At 34.3% G+C, this 19,689-nt stretch overlaps 1 long non-coding RNA gene across 1 annotated transcript in view; it reads left to right on the forward strand.

Moving 5' to 3' along the window:
• LOC145242358 (uncharacterized) overlaps positions 1 to 10,318 on the forward strand; it is a 125,997-nt gene extending 115,679 nt beyond the window's left edge. The window contains exon 2 of the long non-coding RNA XR_013862715.1: positions 1,403 to 10,318. This is a non-coding gene — a long non-coding RNA (uncharacterized LOC145242358). The remainder of the gene's footprint in view (positions 1 to 1,402) is intronic.
• The last annotated feature ends 9,371 nt before the right edge of the window (positions 10,319 to 19,689 follow it).

Genomic DNA, 19,689 nt, shown 5'->3' on the forward strand with positions numbered 1-19,689 from the left:
TTTAAACAAAATAATACATTTTCACTAAGATTCAAAAAAAAATAATTAGTTCATTATATTCCGCGATCATTATTTGATAAATACTGAAAATTTCATTAAAATTGGTTAATTTCCTGATTTTTTGGTGAATTTTTAAGTAAGGGGAGGGGGTCAAAATGTTTATACATTTTGAGCATCGGCATTCATTTTGCCCGTACCTACCAATTGTGATTTTGTTGAAAAAAAAATGGAAAATGAACATACTTCACAAATATATGGATTCTTTCCATAACAAAATGGTTTTACACGTGAAAAAAAAAAGACACAAGAATATGATTCTGTGAAGGTGTCCCATGATTTAATTTTGAACATTAGTCGGCTGGGCGATAACCTGTTAAACATGTAAAACGTATGTGGCGGTCAGTAAAAGAAGAAAGGTCCAGACGCGGAGATAGATTATCAACGTCTTTATGAATTCTCGTTTTATTTACATTGGGTGAGAATTTTTATTTTTTAAAGGGAGGCAACTGCCACTGGTACAGAATATCTGCTAATATAATATAAGCACTCTAATATTATATATGTTTTTCTTATTTATTCAACATAAATATTTTTTTTTAATTATAAAATGTTTGGGTCATTTTCTTTGCACTTAAACCTGACAAAATCTGAAGACGAATGGAAAGATATTTACTTACCTTTTTGAAAGAAATTAATTTGGTTTTATCGGTTCTTAATATGCTGAAATCCGAGAATTAGGAAGGAATAAAAGCACATTAAATTGAATTCTCTTTCATTGTATCAAATTGAAACATTTGTGATGAAATATTTTTTTTAAATATGAACTTGAAATGAGTGCAATGCAAACAATTTCTGTACTAATTGGACTTTATGCATTTCTTTTGTATTATTTGTTTTCTTTGCAAAAGTTAAATTGATTTAAAAAAAAAAAAAAAAACTCTTTCTCTCAAATAATGAAATTCTGTGACAACTGTGCAGGTGTATTTTTCACATATCCATAACTGGTAATTACCCATTGAGTTTTTTTTTAATTATTATTATTTTGTGAAATCAAATATGTAAATCTGTGAAATAAAATTGTAAGAATTCCATTAAAAATGTTTTAATTCTGAAATTAAATCCATCCAATGAGTTATTTCATAATTTTTAATAAACAAAAAGCTAAATTTGTGACCTTTTGAAATCTGGAAGAAATTTTAAGGTCCTTTAACTTTCAAATAGAAAATCATTTATGATTTCTTGAATTTTTACAAACTCTTAATGAGTGAAAATTTTTGTCCAGTAACATCACAAAATAGTGTGGTTTAATTAACAATTGAATGACTAACCGAGACCACAATAATTAAATGTAACTGTTAAAATATTATTATTATTATTATTATTATTATTATTATTATTATAGGTGCTGTTGTTATTGATGGTTGTGTTGATGATGCAACAATAAATTCATCCAAGCAAAGATTGGAAGAGATAATAGTCAACATAAAAAGAGAGAAGAAACTGTCAAATGATAGATTTCTTTATTCAAGTTGCTCACAATGTAAAGATCATAACGACAATTAAAGTGAAGAAAATACATGGATCTTACCAGTCGAAAGGTTTATGAAACATTGAAGGCAGTCAATATAATTCTAGGAGCGCTAAGAATAGTTCTGAAAAACCAGGAAAAATGGCAAGGAAAAATTGGAATCAAAAGGAAGATTAAAACTATGCTGTGGACGACAAATTCCAAAATAGCTGAAATAGTAAAGGGACCTGAAGCTGCCATAAATCCCTTGAACTGATCACCACCATCATATCCAAAAAATAAAACAAAAATGTTTGTTATTTATGTTGCTGTTAGAGATAGTGGTCATCCCAGCAAGGAAACTGGATGTCATAATAGTCAACATAAATGAAAAGAAACTGGCAAATCAATTTACAGGCTAAACATCAATGAAATAGAAAAAAAAAATCAAGCAAATACATGGAAAGTGACTTGGAAATGTCATAAATCCCATAAACTGACCCTCCTCCTCCTCTAAAGAAATAAAATAGAAGGAAAACATATGTGGCGCCAACAGTCTTGTCTGGTACCACACAATCTGATTGTGAAGCTTCATAACGAATGAAAAGTACAGATGCTGTAATACTAGAGGCACTAGGAACAATACAAAATAAATTGCAAGAAATTAGGAGAAATTGGAATCTAAAGGAACACACAGCAATTCTACACACATAACACACAGCAATTCTACAACAGTTGAAATATTAAGGAAAATCTATAGAAATTTTGTCTTGCATGGATTGTAAGTGTAACAGAGCTACGGACGCGTATTTAGTAGCAGTCATATGACACATGCTAATGACCTTGTCGGTGCACGAGCTGACATCACAGCAGATGAAAAGAAGAAAAAGAAAAGCAGACAAAAAAAGGACGCATGAGCAGCAAGCAACAGAAAGGCATGTGTGTAGCGACAGCAAGGAAGCATTTGGCCGATCAGTCAGTGCAAGAGGAACTTTTAAAACTAGATGCAATCCAAAGTTGATTTATGAAGGCTTCAATGAAAAACTTGCTATGGTAACCAACAACCAATTAGAAGAAACCGTCTTACGTTTTTTACTAATTTTGAGGACCTTTGAACACCAGTAATTGTTTTTTTTTTTTTTTTTATGAATGAAAATTAAAAAATTTTATTTCAGAATATAGTTGAGAAGGTGACCTATGAACAGTAAAAATTGTTTGAAATTTGGTTTAAAGCAGTTCTAAATGAGTAAAACTAACACTTAACCATATATTCAAACACTACCGTGTTTGAATGATATAAAACAAACCCCCATTACAAGCTGTCGTGTTTTAAAGAAAAAAGATTGTTTTGAATGCTTTTATTCTCTTTCAAAACAAAAATGCGTTACATTCTTTTTGTTTTGTTTTGAAAAGTACTATACACTGAATTGGAGAATTAAGAGAAAAAAAATAGGTATCCAGAACACATAGTTCTTTAAAAAAAACAAAAAAAAAACAGGAATCTTTTCTTAAAAAAAAATAAATCTTATTCTTGTTTTCAAGATTAGAAAGAAATATATCTCATCTTAAAATTAAAAAACAAAAACAAATGTAAACACATGGTCTATCTTTCACCACTTCAACAGAAACTATATTGAACCATGTTGGCATTTGAAATAGGGTTTTGTTTATCAAAAAAAAGATATACACATTTTTCTTAATGCAAAAATTGTATATAAAAAAGGGGGCAGATCTACAATCTCACCCTTCGTAATTATTGCAAAAACTATGTGGAATTCATATTTTGAAGGACCCCCACCCCCAATTACGGTGCCTTGCCTCACTCTCGTGGGGAGGAAAAAATACCTCTACACTGGAAAGCTTTGCCACAATGGCTGACCAACTTCGAGCATACTGTAAACTTTGCTCAACAGGAGGCCACTTCATGAGTCACTACAAGGAATATCCTGATGTCCAGAAAGAAAAACCAGATGCAAGGAAGTTAACCTTCAACTCGCATGTACTGGCTTGGCTCATAAAAGCAGGGATTGCCAAGGAAAACAAAACAAGCTACCATTAAAATATGCACAGTGTGACTCTAGAGAGCATGTTAGCCCTCTTTGCGAGGAAGCAGAGAGGAGAGAAAAGCCAGCTCAATCCACCAATGTATATGCTAGCAGCCACTCTCAGAACCAACCTTCATATTACCCATAGTTTCCATTTCTGTGTCCAGAGGGAAATGAAAACAAAAATTTAACTTTTGTTTGACACGAGTAGTCAGAGATCCTACTTTTCCAAACGAATAGTCGAAAAATTAAAATCCTCACGAGAACGTCTATGGAATCTGAAGTAAACACATTTTGGGGCACAAAAAAAAAGAAACTTGATGAGGTTGTTTTAGGAGTCCATCTAAACAAAGAACACACACTGCTCTTTATATTTCTAGTGGACAATGATTTCAACATAAACTTTAAAATTGAAAACTTTAGAACCGTGAAAAACATCTTCAAAATATTAAACTATAAGTTAGTATTCCTGGACAACAGCAATGACCATATTCGTCATGTCCTGAGGCTCGTGTAGATTTTGTTTTAAATCCAAAAAACGTTATCCTGATCTGTTTCCAGAACTGTTTGATGAAAGTCCAGTGGAACATAACACCGAGAAGACGTTTGTCGTTGATTCATTAGGTTTCCACTCCGAACGAAAATACATTTGTCAGCGATTATGACAAAAACCAAATTGAAAAATTTAGAAAGTCTGCATACTTCAAAAATGGTGCATATTATGTAGATCTTCCCTGGCATGAGGACTAACTCGACTGTTCCTTCAAACTACCAAGTTGCACTTAAGGTGCTTGATAAAACAGTGAAGTATTTACAAACTTCAAAATTAAATTATTATATTAAAGATTATACCAAGAGGAAAAGGAGGGAATTATAGAAAGAATCGAAGTATCCCCTGATAAATTTTCAGAATATATATGGATTCCTCAAAGATCCATAATTAAAACAGATGAAGAGTCCACAACAAAAATAAGACCAGTATTTAACTGTTCCTTAAAAACACAAAATGGATGTTCACTGAATGAAGCTGCATATCCTGGAGAATCTAATGAATGATTTGCTGGAACTCTTGTTGCTATTCAAAACTAATATGTTTTGCTAGCAGACATCAAAAAGATGTTCCTGATGATAAGACTCAATTCTGAAAAGGATAAAAACAGATTCTGCTTTTTTCGAAAGGAACGGGACAATCTTCTTTGCTTCAGGTACACAACATTAATCTTTGGCTTTAACACCAGCCCTTTCATACTATTCTATATTCTGTGATATCATGCCGAGCAGTTTGAAGATGAGATTCACAAAAATAATAATAATTTTTACATGGATAATCGATGTAAAACTAGCAATTCTCCAGAAGAACCTACACAAGCTCTATATGGAAGTACATCGCCTACAGAAAGGTGGCTTTGATTTGAGATTATGCAACTCAAAATGGCAACTACTCAATCACAGATGGAGAAAGATAATTGTTCAACCAAACTTGTTCAATTCGCGTTTATGACCGGACCCTGACCATTGTGCAAGCAAATCAGTGGTTTGGAAAAGGTCCTAGGCTATAAATATAACCCAAAATTAGACACCTTCCAAATCTTTAACACAGACATTGACAACAGTGTAAACAGTAAAAAAAGAGGTGTGTTGTCATAAACAGCAAAAGTCTTCGATCCTGTGTATCCCTGTGATGGTCAGAGCAAAGGTACTCCTACATGAGTTATGGTCCTTAAGTTCCTATGGTCCCTAAAACTAAGTTGGGATGATATGAGTTCCGACTCCTTGCTGGAATGTTAGTCCACCTTGGCAGGGAATTTGGCAGACTTAAGTGACTTGAAATTTCCAAGACAAGCTATAATCAGGACAGTCCAGTAACACTGCATCTTTTGTGATGCATCACCTAATGCCTATGGATTTGTAATGTATGGAATACAGAACAAAAATTCAAACTTTGTGTTTGCCAAAACTAAGGTGGCACCTATGAAACCAAAAACACTACTTAACCTGGAATTACTAGCATCTTAGCTAGTTATAAAAACACTGCCCAATTTATTAAAAACTTACAAGCATGTAAAAATAAGTAATATTTACATTACAGTAGATGTCTAAGTGGTCCCATCATGGCTACTGTCTGAAAACATTAAGGCAAAAAGCCAGTACACCAGAAACAGGCTTAAAGATGTACATCAAATAAGTAAGGAAATCAGCCAAAAATATTCATTAGACATACAATTTAAGTATGGTCTCTCAGCAGAAGATCCGGTGGATCTGTTGTTGTGAAGTATATCTTTGAACAAGTTTTGACAAATGATCCGATACTAGACATGGGGCCCAAAATGGATGTCGAAAAGCCCAATAAATTGGCCTAATAGTAATCTGGACTGCTTGAGTCCCTAAAAAAAAGGAGATAGTCCAATCTTCGGTGCTACACACCACTGTTTCAGACTCTAAGGTGAAACCCAGTATACTTTATGACTGATTCTCAACATTGTCAAAGCTAATAAATGCTACAACCTTTGTATTTAAATTTAAAAATTCATTAAAGCATCATAATGATCGGACCCCACACCCTGACCACTGTGCAAGGATACATCTTTTCAAAATTATACAGTAGCAAATCTTCCAGAAGGAAATTGCTTACCTTAAAGACCCCAAGCAAAGCCTTCCTGAGCTTATCAAAGCTCTTAACCTATTCTTGGATGCAGAAGGAATAATAAGAACAGATGGGAGGATTAGCCCAAATTTCAATTTATGATCCATCCAATTTTATTAGACAAACATCACCCTTTAACGGACCTAGTGATCAACGATCGTCATGACAAATGCAAGCATCTTGGCATAGGAGCAACTAAGTTGAGGCTCTCTGGATTTTGGGGTCCTCAAGCAAGCCAGGCAGTAAAGAAGGTACTATCAAAGTGCTTCACATGTAAAAGATTTAACAACCTTACATTCAAATACCCTAAAATCACGAATCTGCCAAAGCACTTTCCAACAAACAGGAATAGATTACACTGGCCATTTGTGGGTCAAACAAGATGAAAAGTACAAAAAATGTAAATATTGGTTTTCACTTGCCTAAATGTAGGGGTGATTCACATAGAGCTTGTGGAAGACAAATCTACGACTGCATTCGTCCAAACTTTGATCAGGTTTACCAACACAAATGGTGTACCAGCTTACATTTACAGTACCAACGCTAGATCATTTGATGTTGCATTGAGAGGAGACATGGTGGAACATCACATACAAACTTCTGAGTTTGGAAAAAAATTCAACAGCTACAGAATCAAACTGTTTAAAAACCATTGGACTCACCAGCATGTAGGAATGCTTGATACAGGTGGTGAAGGCATGTTTATACAAAAGCATTGGTTGAGCCCAAATCAAATACTTTGAGCTACTGATGTCTCTTACTGATATACAAAATGCAGTACCTGCATGTCTTATATATCCATTATGAACACATCAAATATCCATTATGAACAGATATTCATCGGATAATGATCTCCAAATTATAACCCCCAATTGTCTTCTGCACCCTAATGTCAATGGACTCGTAAGATCTAAGACCTCAGATGCAATAGAAACTGACCCTCCACCCCGCCTCACCGAGGATTGATCTCACAGAGACTTTGGAAGAGTATGAAAGAATCTTGGAAAAATTTGGAGAAATGTGGTATGAAGAGAACTTATTCGGCCTCTGAGAAAGCTGCAAAGATCTGTACCAAATAATTTTTTTAATATGATCAAATTAAATGATGTGATCCTTATAAAGAATCCAGCAAAGTCTAGACCTTATCGGCAACTTGGAAGGGTAATAGAACTCTTCCTGGGAGATAACAAGATTCGGTCATTTTGGGTAAAAAGAGGAGATAGACTGACACAAACGCATTCCATACAACATCTGCATCCACTAGAATTCTCACTCACGCACGACTACCACCCTTTCTCCCTTGAAAGAGAGGAAATAAAAATCTCCAGCTCAATTACTGAAGGGCCAGTTACTGATGGCAGCCCCACTGTGACTATGAATTGTAATCAGACACCATTGCGGGTAAAAAGAACAGCTAGTTGAAAAAATAGGAAAAATCACCCTGATGACTCGTACATATACTATTTCGTATAATGACTGTGGGTAAGGTTTAATAAAAAAAACATATATATATTTCTAACATGGAAAAGAAAAAGCAGCTGCAAAGGGAAATCGATTTGAAAGTAAATTTTAACCCTCCATGATTTACATACACACATCGTACATACATCCAAGTGAACCCTCCCTTAAACATTTCTGTTAAGCTCTCCAAAATTTGCATTCACTTATTAAGAATATTTTCAACGATGGCATATTGTACATTCTACCTGCATGTCTTATATACCCATTATGAGCACATCAAAATATAAATCCCTTTTGAACATTGCTGTTCAGATGTTGTCAAATTTGTATTGAAAATCCCCAGAAATGTGTCGATTTAAAGTTTCTATTTTCCTAATTGTACATCCTACGTACATTTTTATATTGTATTCATGTTATATATTAGCTAAGTTGTAAAATTTAATACAAATTTCTTGTCTATTATCTGGGGAAAAAAAACATTGCCACTCTGAACTGTTTGAACTTTTAAGAACCTTAATATAATGCTATGAAATTTTCATAGCATTATTCTCCTAAGTTGGGAATGTATTGGAATTTATTTGTCTCCCCTTCCTCTCACCGCTTACTTGTTGCCTCATCCCTTTAAAGCCAGGAATTGGCTAGCAGGAATTCCATCCCCTACTTCCTTGAGAGTCACATGAGCCAACCTATAAAAACCCTTGCGCGTTGCGTTCTGGCCTCTTTTTGAGGACAGCAGTGAGAACTTTGGTGACAAGGCCCTCAATGGTAGTCACAGAAAACCATCCACTTCCTCTTCACCATTATCACATTGAACAGTGTCTATTTCTCTGCGCAGCCCCTAACGGTAGCAGGAAGGCAGTCATTATGCATCCCCCAATATCCGTTTACATTACAACTAAGCCAAGAAGCAGAATATATTTACATCCACATGAAAAGAGCCAAATTGAGGGATGCACACATGCACCTGTTATTCAAACTCTTCATTCAGATAAGTTCCTATGGCTACTATAGTTGCACACATGAACTTACTATAACACACACACACACACACACACACACACACAAACATCAAATGAAATTCTCATATAATTAAATCAAGTGTTAGCTCTAGGACAGAGCTCCTAGATCTCAAAAAACAAGCCAAAATAAAATAATAAAAAAAGAGATATCTATATTGCCCTGACTTTAACACCATTATAAAACTTCCATTTTTTGTAAATGAATACTTCTTTTTATTTTTTTTTTTAATATTTTTTTACAAACAGAACATTTTTTATATATTATTTTTGATTGGAATTCATTATTAATTGATTTATTGCAGACTATTATTCTCATCTTTATTAGTTGTTGTTTTCACAACATTTCGGCCAACTATTTCTCTGGCCTTCGTCAGGTGGGAAGTTCCTATCCGTCAGGGTTACCACCTGACGAAGGCCAGAGGAATAGTTGGCCGAAATATTGTGAAAACAACAACTATAAAGATGAGAATAATAGTCCGCAATAAATAAATTAATAGAACATTTTTTTCTTCAGAAACGAACACTTTTTTTCTTTCTGACTAACAGGACATTCATTTAACATTCATTTAACGTAGAGTTACTCACCTTTGCATCTTCATCCATACTCTTGGACTTATTCGATTACTCCTTGTTTCCATTCCTATTTTATTTACACATAAGCAAAGATGATTCAATAAAGTTGTTTTAAATGTTAAAATGAAACTGTCTACCTATTCCACTGGTTTATTGCCATTCAAATCTCAGGAAAGACCAATGATCAAATAGATTTTAATAAAAAGTGATTGCTTGCAATAATGCAACATAATCTGCAAAGGTTTTTGAAATAGGAGACGAGTATGGAAAATCTTGAGAAGTGTCTCACTCAGACTCTATTGTTTATTTTCAGTGAATGATCGGTGATAATAAGTTTGTAAAAAATAAAAAATAAACAAGATAGTTTTAAAAAATGCACAAAAATGTAACTCTCGAGCAATACTGTGTGGAGAATATAAAAGTATTCTATGCACCTGTGAGTAAGCATTATATGTTGTCTATTGTTTTCATAATACAAACATCTCTTTGCTTTATCATTAAATATAATACATGCATCTGTAAGAATGGCATGTGTATAACAATGGGATAATAATGAGATTTTATTTACTCACAATTTGTCAAGATCAAACACTAAATAACTGTAAAGAAGGGCATGTAATTCTCAAAACATATATAACGAAAATATCTCAGAAAAAAAAAGTAAAATTGTACCTTTTGCGATTCGAATATGCATGCGTTATTCACTTTATATGATAAAAAGGAAACATTCTTTTCATTGTGTGAATTCCTACAATTCTTCATGTTTTGATCTTATTTGTTTCAACAATGATGACCATCTTATCATCCTGGAGAGAGGATGGATAACTCTCACTCAATCATGAAGCAAGGGTTGCACAATTACTAACCACTGCTTTTCAGAGTTGGCACTGCTTGATTCCAGTGGCAAGGAGAAGTCCAGCACTACTAGAAACAATATTGAGGCAAGGATAAGAGCACATACAGTACCTGGTATTCCCAAATGGTCACCCATTTTAGTACTGAACAGTCTCAACACTGCTTAACAGGAACCACAATACAATGAACATGAATAAATAACATAAACATGTCACCTGTTTGTGTGTTTCTTTGTTTTTATCCGAATCCTAGGGTTTCACATAAGTCAAATGCTAGAATTACCTATTAATTTAAGCAAAGCTGCAAAGTGGAATTCATCTCCTGTTACCTTTGGTAAAATTGAACTTACTGTCAAACTTAAGTATGTAATTTCCAGAGGAGGAAGGGATGGTTCACTATGTGCTCTTTACTGAACCGCTAAATTTAACAGATCTTTAATTTAAGAAATTTTACTAACGATTAAGTAGCTTGAAGCTACAATATATGAAATTCCAATCACGAATGAAAAACTTGTTTATCTTTCAAATAGCTTACAATGAAGAAATTGTTTTCCAATTAGCTTATGAAAAAAATTCACTTTTTTTTATAAAGATTATTTTAAAATTTAATTTTAAAATATTTGAATTATAGGAAACATAAAAGTACACGATCAAACTAATAAAATGTTTTAATGTGTTATGAAAATGAGAACTCTGAAGCATTTAAAAATAAATCGAAAATTATATAAATTATTAAACATAAAGATACGTTTCAATATATGTAGCAGTTCCAAATTATAAAATTATCTGTAATTGCCTAAAAAAAAGTAGAATCTCCCTTTCCTCATTTATTGGATAAATATGATTTTTTTTTAATTTAATAACATACATATTTTTCATATCTATAAAAAAAAAAGCCACAATTTATTTTTTGTACCTCAATTAACAATACCAAGGTAATTTAATTTTTTTACTTGAACTGTTTCATTTATGGATTGATTATTTTAGTCTTTCAAATTGTCTCTTGAAAATATACTTTTTTTTTTTTGCCACTCCTATTTACCTCCCCTACATTATCAGCCTTATCTACATAAGTGCCAATGCATTCAGGCATTGAGCTAGAGTTAATTAAATTTTGAAAAACTGTAGTGCCTTCCACACGAATTCTCCATGTATGTTGTAAGATAATGACACCTACCTGCAAAAACTAGCATTGTTAAAAGTATCTCAAAGGAAAGATGTGATCTGGGACTACTTTTAAATGTGATATTCCCTAATAGCTTTCAACAGAAACCGTCTGAATCAGTCCATAGTTTGCACCAGACCGAATTCACGGTGGAGTCATAATTTCAGGAATGTATTTTTAGTAGAACCATTAAAGGTAAATTTTACAGAGTCGTCAATCCATAGAAAGGGTTACTAACTTACACCCCATAATAAAGAAATAAAATTAAAATCTGAAAAGTAACGACACTTGACAAAAACATGAAATCGCAGTATTAACATGAAATAAACATTTATTTACTCGTTAGGAATATTAGTTTTGATTGTTCCAATTGTTTTAATGTGTTCAATGTTAATAATGAAGGATTAGTAAAGTGAGGATTTTGTGAGTATCGGAGAAGGCTTGAAATTATTGATTTTTGTATAAGTGTGCCGCATCTGGCTATTTTTGAGAAAAACAGTCCGTAAATCATATAAGCAGATGTGTGTGTGTGTTCGTAGCATAAGAACAGTAGTTTGAAATAAGATTGGTTTAGAAAGAGATTTAAATCCTTGCTCGATGTGGTGATTTTCTATGCTGGGTATAGTTTGTGTCTGTTGCGTGTAAAGTCATGACAGGTTTTAAGGTCTTCTGTGGACGGAATTTCCTTGACACGTGTTGAACTGGAGAAATTGAAAGGAAAACTGATTTGATTTTGGCGGCCAAGTCTTTATATACAGGCTTTATTAAACGTTCCAGCCTGTATACTGTTTATGCGAGAAAGCATAACATAGTTCTTTTCTTTTATGTGTGCCATGGTTGCATCACATCATGTTCCTACGCGTTTTTCATATGTGTGGGTATTTCAAAGCGGTGATCGCTGTGAAATGTTCCTGCCATTCCATTTATTTAACCGAGAATTTGCAGGTGTCGTCTAGTATTTAAAAAACAAAACTTAAAAACAACTTAATAAATAATTTTAAAATATTTAATCAGGTCAGAAACACATCCAAAGTAGTATTAAAGTCGTATGAAGATTGATGGGTTTGTATTGTATATTTGTATTCTACACCTAGATTCAAAAAAGTTGTCAAAAAACAAATATATAACTAATAAATGTTATCAAAGGCAAGGTAAGTTACTTTTTTACCTAACTGGATAATTTTTTAGTGTGTTTATTTAATGTAACATGTTTATTCAGCTCGAAAAACGTACAGCGTTTACGACGTATTGGAAATTAAAAATTGCGCCGGACTCTCTGTTGAATACGGTAAGTTTGGGAAAATGAGTTAAAAATAAAAAGCTATACAAAATACTTTTAGAAACTCTGTCAATATGTTACCATGACATATACTGACATATATTCAGTGGGTTTTTAACATTATTTTGTATAGTTTTTTTATTTTTTACTCATTTTCACAAACTTACAGTGTTCAGCAGAGAGCCCGACACCATTTTTAATTTTCCAATACATCGGTAAACACTGTTTTTCAGGCTGAATAAACATTTTACATTAAATAAAAACACTAAAAACTTATCCAATTAGGTAGAAAAGTAACATCTTGCCTTTGATAACATTTATTTGTTATATATTTGTTTTTTGACAACTTTTTCGAATCTACGTGCATAGTAATAAAGATCCAGATCAACAATTTACCGAAATTTAAATCCTAAAAATAGAAATACAAAAATAGGGCGCCTCAAAACATTCCACAGCCATCAGAAAATTATTTAAACAAAAACATGGCAAGGTGGATTCTACTGCTTAGTATTGTTAATAACAGGATAAAAATCTATTCAGATGCGTATTGACCTTTGTATCTTTTTTCAGTCTGTCTGATGAAATGCCAATCTGTAATATTTTTGAACAACATAAAGTTTAAAATTGTCCGAATCGTGTCAAAACAATTGTAACACTATTGAAAACTATACAATATGATGCAATTTTTTCCCCCTCATTATGTTGGTTTTGAAAATATATATTTGTTACAATATTTTTTCTTTCAAAGAAAAAGACCTACATATCCTCAATCGTTATAATTTTCTTTTTCTTTCAAAAATGGTCCACACGTGTTCATGAAATTGTTGTTTATAAATCCTTAATATCTTTTTTCATCTTAGTTACCACATGTAATGTTGTAAAATACCCCGGCTTGTGGTTATCCACAATAAAATAGAACAGAACACAAACATACATTGCTGATCAAAAATTTAAGACCACTTAAAAATCTTTAAAAAGAAACCATTTTTTTAAGGATAGATTTTAAACTCTTCCAACTTAAGATTACTAATACTACAATATAAAGATTATGGAAACGAAAAGGTACATTCCAAAAATTTTATTTAAAAATGTTCATTTTTATTAAATTAGGCTGTTTACACATGATCAAAATTATAAGACCAAGGGTATAAATTGTTAGATTTATGGTCATTCTAATGTTTTTAGTTCAATTAGAGATTAGCAATCACTGTGTAAAGGTGTTACCATGCCTAAAGCAAGAAAACTAACCGAAGTTAAGCGCTCTTGAATTCTAGGATTCCATAAGCAAGGTTTGTCACATCAAGCGATAGCAGCTAAGGTAAATCCCAGTAAAACTGTTATTTGCAGCTTTCTAAAGAACACTGAGAATTATGGAAAAGCAAAATCCTTTGGTAGGACCCCCCACCACCACCACCACCACCAAAATTTCTCCTGCATTGAGTAGGAGAATCGGACGAGTTGTTATGAATGAGAGAAGACTTTCTTCTAGGCAAATAAAGGCGGTTACAGATGCTGATTGCAGTCCAATAATCATCAGACGACACTTACAACAAAAAGGCATGGTAAATAAAAAGCTTAAACAAATTCCTTGATTGCTTCCACGTCACAAAGTGAACTGCTTAAGATTTGATCATGAATACCAAACCTGGGACGTTGAGAAGTGGAAGAAAGTCCTGCTTTCTGATGAGAAAAAATTCAATTTAGATGGTCCTGATGGCTTCCAGTGATATTGGCATGACAAAATGATGCCCCTTGAAATTTTTTCCATACGTCATAGTGGTGGAGAGTCGGTGATGGTATGGGGTGCCTTTTCTTACAGGGGAACGATGGAGCTCCAGGTGGTGCAGGGTCGTCAGACAGCAGCTGGTTATGTTAGCATGATACAAAAAGCATCTTTGATGATGGAAGGTCATCGTTTGTGTGGGGATGGATGGTTATTCCAACAGGATAATGCTGCAATCCACATGCAAGATGGACCTTGAGCTTTCTACAAGAACATGGAGTCCATCTCTTGGGAGATCCTACATGCTCACCGGACTTGAAAATGTTTGGGGATGGATGACAAGAGATGTTTATCGAAATGGCAAACAATATTCAACAAAAAATGAACTTCGTGAAGCCACCTTCAGAAACTGGAGCAGGATCCCTTGCACCTTAATAGAAACCCTTATTTCTATCATGCCGAAAGAATTTTTGAAGTTATCAAAAGCAGTAGAGGTAGAACGTATTATTAAGTTTGATTGTTGAATGTTTTCATACACTTTTTGTACAATTTAATAGAATTTTTGTCTCTGGTCTTATAATTACGATCATGTGTAAAAAGCATAATTTAATAAAAATGTAAATTTTAAAAATAAATCTTTGGATTGTAGCTTTTTGTTTCCATAACCTTTTAGATTGTAGTATTGGTAACCTTAAGTCGGAAGAGTTTAAAATCTATACTTAAAAAAGATGTTTTTTTTTTTTTTTTTAATGATTTTTAAGTAGTCTTAAATCTTTGATCAGCAGTGTACAATTAACAACAGCACGCTCCCAGATTAAACTGGTTCTCACCCTTTTTTAATCTACCTTATATATATATATATATATATATATATCGTTTCAAAGGTAGATAATTCTTTTGGGAATTATGTCCCTGTAATTATAAACTATGGCATATCGCTACTTGGACGTAAGGAGTCATTATTTGGGACCATGCCGAGGAAAGATTAACAAGATGTTGGTTTATGTTACATTTAAACTTCTGCATATCAGTATAGCCAGGGAAGCAGACAGCAGTAAGGGAATTCCAAAATCTAGCTGTTCGAAGGAAGAAACTGTTATAATAGAAAGCTTTCTAGCATTTAGATATCTCAACAGTGAAGAGTTGAGATTTTGTTGCTAAGTGGGTTTGTCATGGATATGTATGTCAAAGGGACACAAGTGCAAGGAGTTCATCAGAGCACATTCCATTAAAATACTTGTAAAACAAGCACAGAGATGCAACACTGCGGTGATTGGACAGGAATTGGAGCTTAGTTGACAAAGTGGGACCTATTAGATTGAAAACTCTTTTTTGGACCCTATCCAAGAGGGAGAGGCTAGTGGTAGATACACCAGCCTCGAGGTGGTAACAATACTCCATGCATGGGCGAATGGTGGCCTTGTAGAGATACAGGATACTCTCAGTATGAGTAGTCTCCTAGCTCAGTAAAAGGAACCCACCTTCTTAGCAGCAGCTTTCACAATGTCCTCAATGTATTTGTTTCAGTTCATATTTCCTGCAAATTTTTGGCAGGGGAGTTTGAAGGAAGAATTCTAAGGTAGGGTGTTATTTGTCATCCAGAATTCCTATCTATCGTGATTTTATGCATTTCCTGATTTTATGCATGCTTTCTTTTGGCTGGCGCTATTTCTCTCTTACAATGATTTCTAGCATCTACAAATATTCGCCTATTCATATTTGACTAATGACATATAAACCGGCAAAACGCATGCTGTCTTTGTGCAATGACAGCTACACAATCTGTAGTGAACCATGGGGATGAGTGGGATTTCATATATTGTCTGCTTTGTCTTTGATTTATAACATATGACACTGTTATGATTTCTGAGTCTTTGTACTATGCGAATGTACTTATAGTTCTGCCCAATTTAGTATGAAGTGAGCCATATATATCCTTGTCTAGTGTAGTTTTGGTGCGGTTAAGTTTGGTGATTTAATCTCCAACGTCACTCTCCCTTTATCTTATTGTGCCCTGTATGGTGTCAGGTTCAAGGATATCAAAGTGAACATTTTTGGCATCAGATTAGTATGACTGTTCAATCTGTTAGGATCAGTATCTGATTCAGCAAGAATAGAGCTGCTCCATAGATCTGGGCAGCTGGATAGTACCTCGGGTGTTCTTTGATAACTGCCTTACAACCAAGAAGAACGACGTACAGTATTGGTCATGATAAGCATGCAATACTGCTTTCAATTGGTGATGGAATCGTTCTGTCATTATGTTAGAAGCTGGGTGATAGTTAGTTGTAAGGATGCGTTTGATCCCTTAAATCCTGGAAAGTTCCTAGAAGAGGTGGGATTCAACTTGTTTAGGGGCTTCAGGCTATTATGTGAATTGGTTTATACAGGTCAAGAGATAGGTAAATCCCTGACTGACCAGCCATGATCCAACCAGATCAGTATGAATACGGCTGAACCAAGTGTTTGAAGTGCTGAATGTTCTAAGTGCAAAGGTATATTTGTGAACCTTTGGTTTTTGGCAGGATACACCTGAACGTGTTAAGGCAGAGATATCACGCCTCATTGTTTCTGAAAAGTGTAGTTGAAATCAGTTTCATTGAGTCTTTGATTCCGGGTATACTAGGTTGTGTAGCATATTAAAAATAACCCTACAGTAAGTCATCAGAACAAAAGGGTGGGGTGAATCTATTGAAGTGCCACAGATAATTTGTGTGACTGAATTGGGTACCGGCAGTTATGTGAATTTGCAACTTGCAAATTCATATGACGACAGATCCAAAGTGTTGAGACATGATTGGTCTGAGGCCAACTCTTGTAAGTCGATATTTGAAGGTGAGACAGTGTATCTTCCGTCGCATTCTGTTCAATCGATGTCTCGAATATTATTGAAAAATTGTAAAACAAAATCTATGTTGTGAGTTTCATGAGGATAATATTTATCATTCTTAAAACAGTGTGAAAGTAAGCTGATGATGATTGATATAGATCACAACTTGACAGCGCCCTTGAGTGAATGCTGAACGTGTTTAACTATGAAGTACATAGCTAAGAGGTCATGGCCAAATGTGCTATAACGTCATTCTGTCAGTTTCAGTTGTCTTGAAAAAATCTCCAAGAAGCTGTAGTTGTTATTGATGCTGCTGTTGCAACACTGTATGGACAACTGGTCCAGATCCATCAACTACCAGTGAAAACTAGATATCGGGTACAGGATGTGCAAGTAACAATATTGTTGCTTGTTTCTGCTTCACTTTGTTAGACTTTCAGATAAATATTATTCAGCAATTCTTCTGTGTTGTGTAACAGGTCAGAAAGAGAAGATAGAAAAATCACACAGTGTAAGATAAAGGGTATGCAGTAGTTAAGCAATGAATGATCATTACTTTTTCCTCCTTTCTTGGCAGTGTGTTAGAAATTTGACAATTACATCATACCTCCCATTGCCTTTGTTTTAGACTAATCAAATTGGTTGATTGTATTTGCTGCGAGGTTCGCCTCGGCAGGTTCTTTGCATTGTATGCCTCTTCTATTTTAGTTCCACTCAAGCACCCATACAAGAAGGATCTGAGTTTCACTCAAGCAACCATACAAGAAGGATGGGACCGTGTTCCACAGATAGCAACCATCGATGAAGGATGGAACTCCAACTCTCTGAATGAGGATCATTGCACACCTCTTCCTGTTTGTCTCCTTGAGACTTTTATTTTAAACCTAAATGATTAGGCTCTATAATTAGTATTTAAATCCGCTTGCGACTGTTAGGTCTGAATAGTCGACCTGTTATTAAGGACCTTTTCTTCCATGAACATTAATTATGAACTTCTGTAATATCGTCTCAGTGCAAGAATTGAATCTTTTTTATCAGAAAGCATCAAATCGACCCCCTTCAAACGGCTGTAAACTCATATCTTCGAAGACAGATGAACCTGCTTCCAGTTTTTGTTGAAGATGAAAGACTCACCTTTCGAAGGTTGTTAACAGCTCTGTTTCCAGAGGCAAAACGAATATTCTTTTTTGCAATCGAGGATTTAATAAATACTATTGAATTTTAAGCTAAGTCTTATTTTGCCACTGTCATGGAGTAAAAAGCAGTTGAGATAAAATATCTTACATTGCATCTATGTGCCTCCACACCAGGGTGACTCTGATAAAAGCACGATCTTGTAGGTATGACACTAATTTTCGACGCCCATAACAAAAACATAATAAAATGAAATTGAGTCATCGTAATTTTTACTCTACATTGAAGAGGAAGGACCAGAGTTTAAATCACATATAAACATTTTTTTTATTTTACACTGATTAAAACGGACGAAAGTTGATTGAACGTCACAAAATAGCCAAAATATAAAAAATGAAAAATAAACATGGCGTGGCAGATATACAAAACATAGGTCTTATAAAACATAAAAAATATGAGAAAAAATAAGAACAAATATATATATACATATATATATATATATATATATATATATATATATATATATATATATATGTTGTGTAGATGTATGACGAAATGAGACTGAAGATTTATATAGCTTGTATAAAGCTTTATTCAGCTAAAAAGAGCACCGACAAAAAAACAAGGGGAAAGAAAGATGGCCGATCACTGCTACTACTGTCTCCCAGAAGGAGAGAGAAACAGGGGAGATAATTCGGGGTAGGGAAGAAAAAGAAGAGTTCTTTTATTTTCAGGTCATTCTCCGCCGCCTAAGAAAGTCCAGTATCACAAGTTTCTTCCAGGACATATTTTCGGACACCTTCTGCTCAAACTGAAAATAGAGAAAAGGAACAAATTCAAAGCTGGTAATTTTCAGCTAAATATGGAGGTTTGCGACGAACTTGAGACGAGCGTCTGGGATTTAATGCATCAGCATCTTCAAGGGAAGTTCTTTGCAAATCATCCAAATGTGAGCGGCGAGGAGATGTAGGAGTGCCCGTTTCGGGGGCATAATTTTCGATGTCTGCCAGAGTATTAATAGCAGAGTCTTTAGTGACGCTTGGTGGAGGAGGACGATCAAGGCTAGACTTGATAGGATCCTCTGTAGCAGCAAGTTCAGGCTGTGAATAGTTGTTTTCGTCACCAAGTGGTGCAATATAGCGTAGTGACACTGTCGTTTCTCGCCCATTATTAAGTCGCACATACGCATTGACATCCAGAATTTCCACTGTCTCAACTAAGGGTTCATATTTACTTCCGCATACATGGCGTCTCAGGAGCGCAGATTTTGATTTGGCTAACCAAGTTGGTATAGAATTGCCAGACGCAGATTTCCTTTGGAAATTAAACAGACGTTCATGAGGGGTGCAGTTGGAGGCGGTAGAGATCAATGAGCGTATGCAGTGTAGTGCTACATCTAGCACCTTTCCCCAGCTAGTTATGGAGAAATTGTTCTATTGTAGAGCGAGGCTAACT

This window comes from Euprymna scolopes, chromosome 21 (genome assembly GCF_053919585.1).
Source record: "Euprymna scolopes isolate OS-2025 chromosome 21, ASM5391958v1, whole genome shotgun sequence".
NCBI lineage: Eukaryota > Metazoa > Mollusca > Cephalopoda > Sepiida > Sepiolidae > Euprymna > Euprymna scolopes.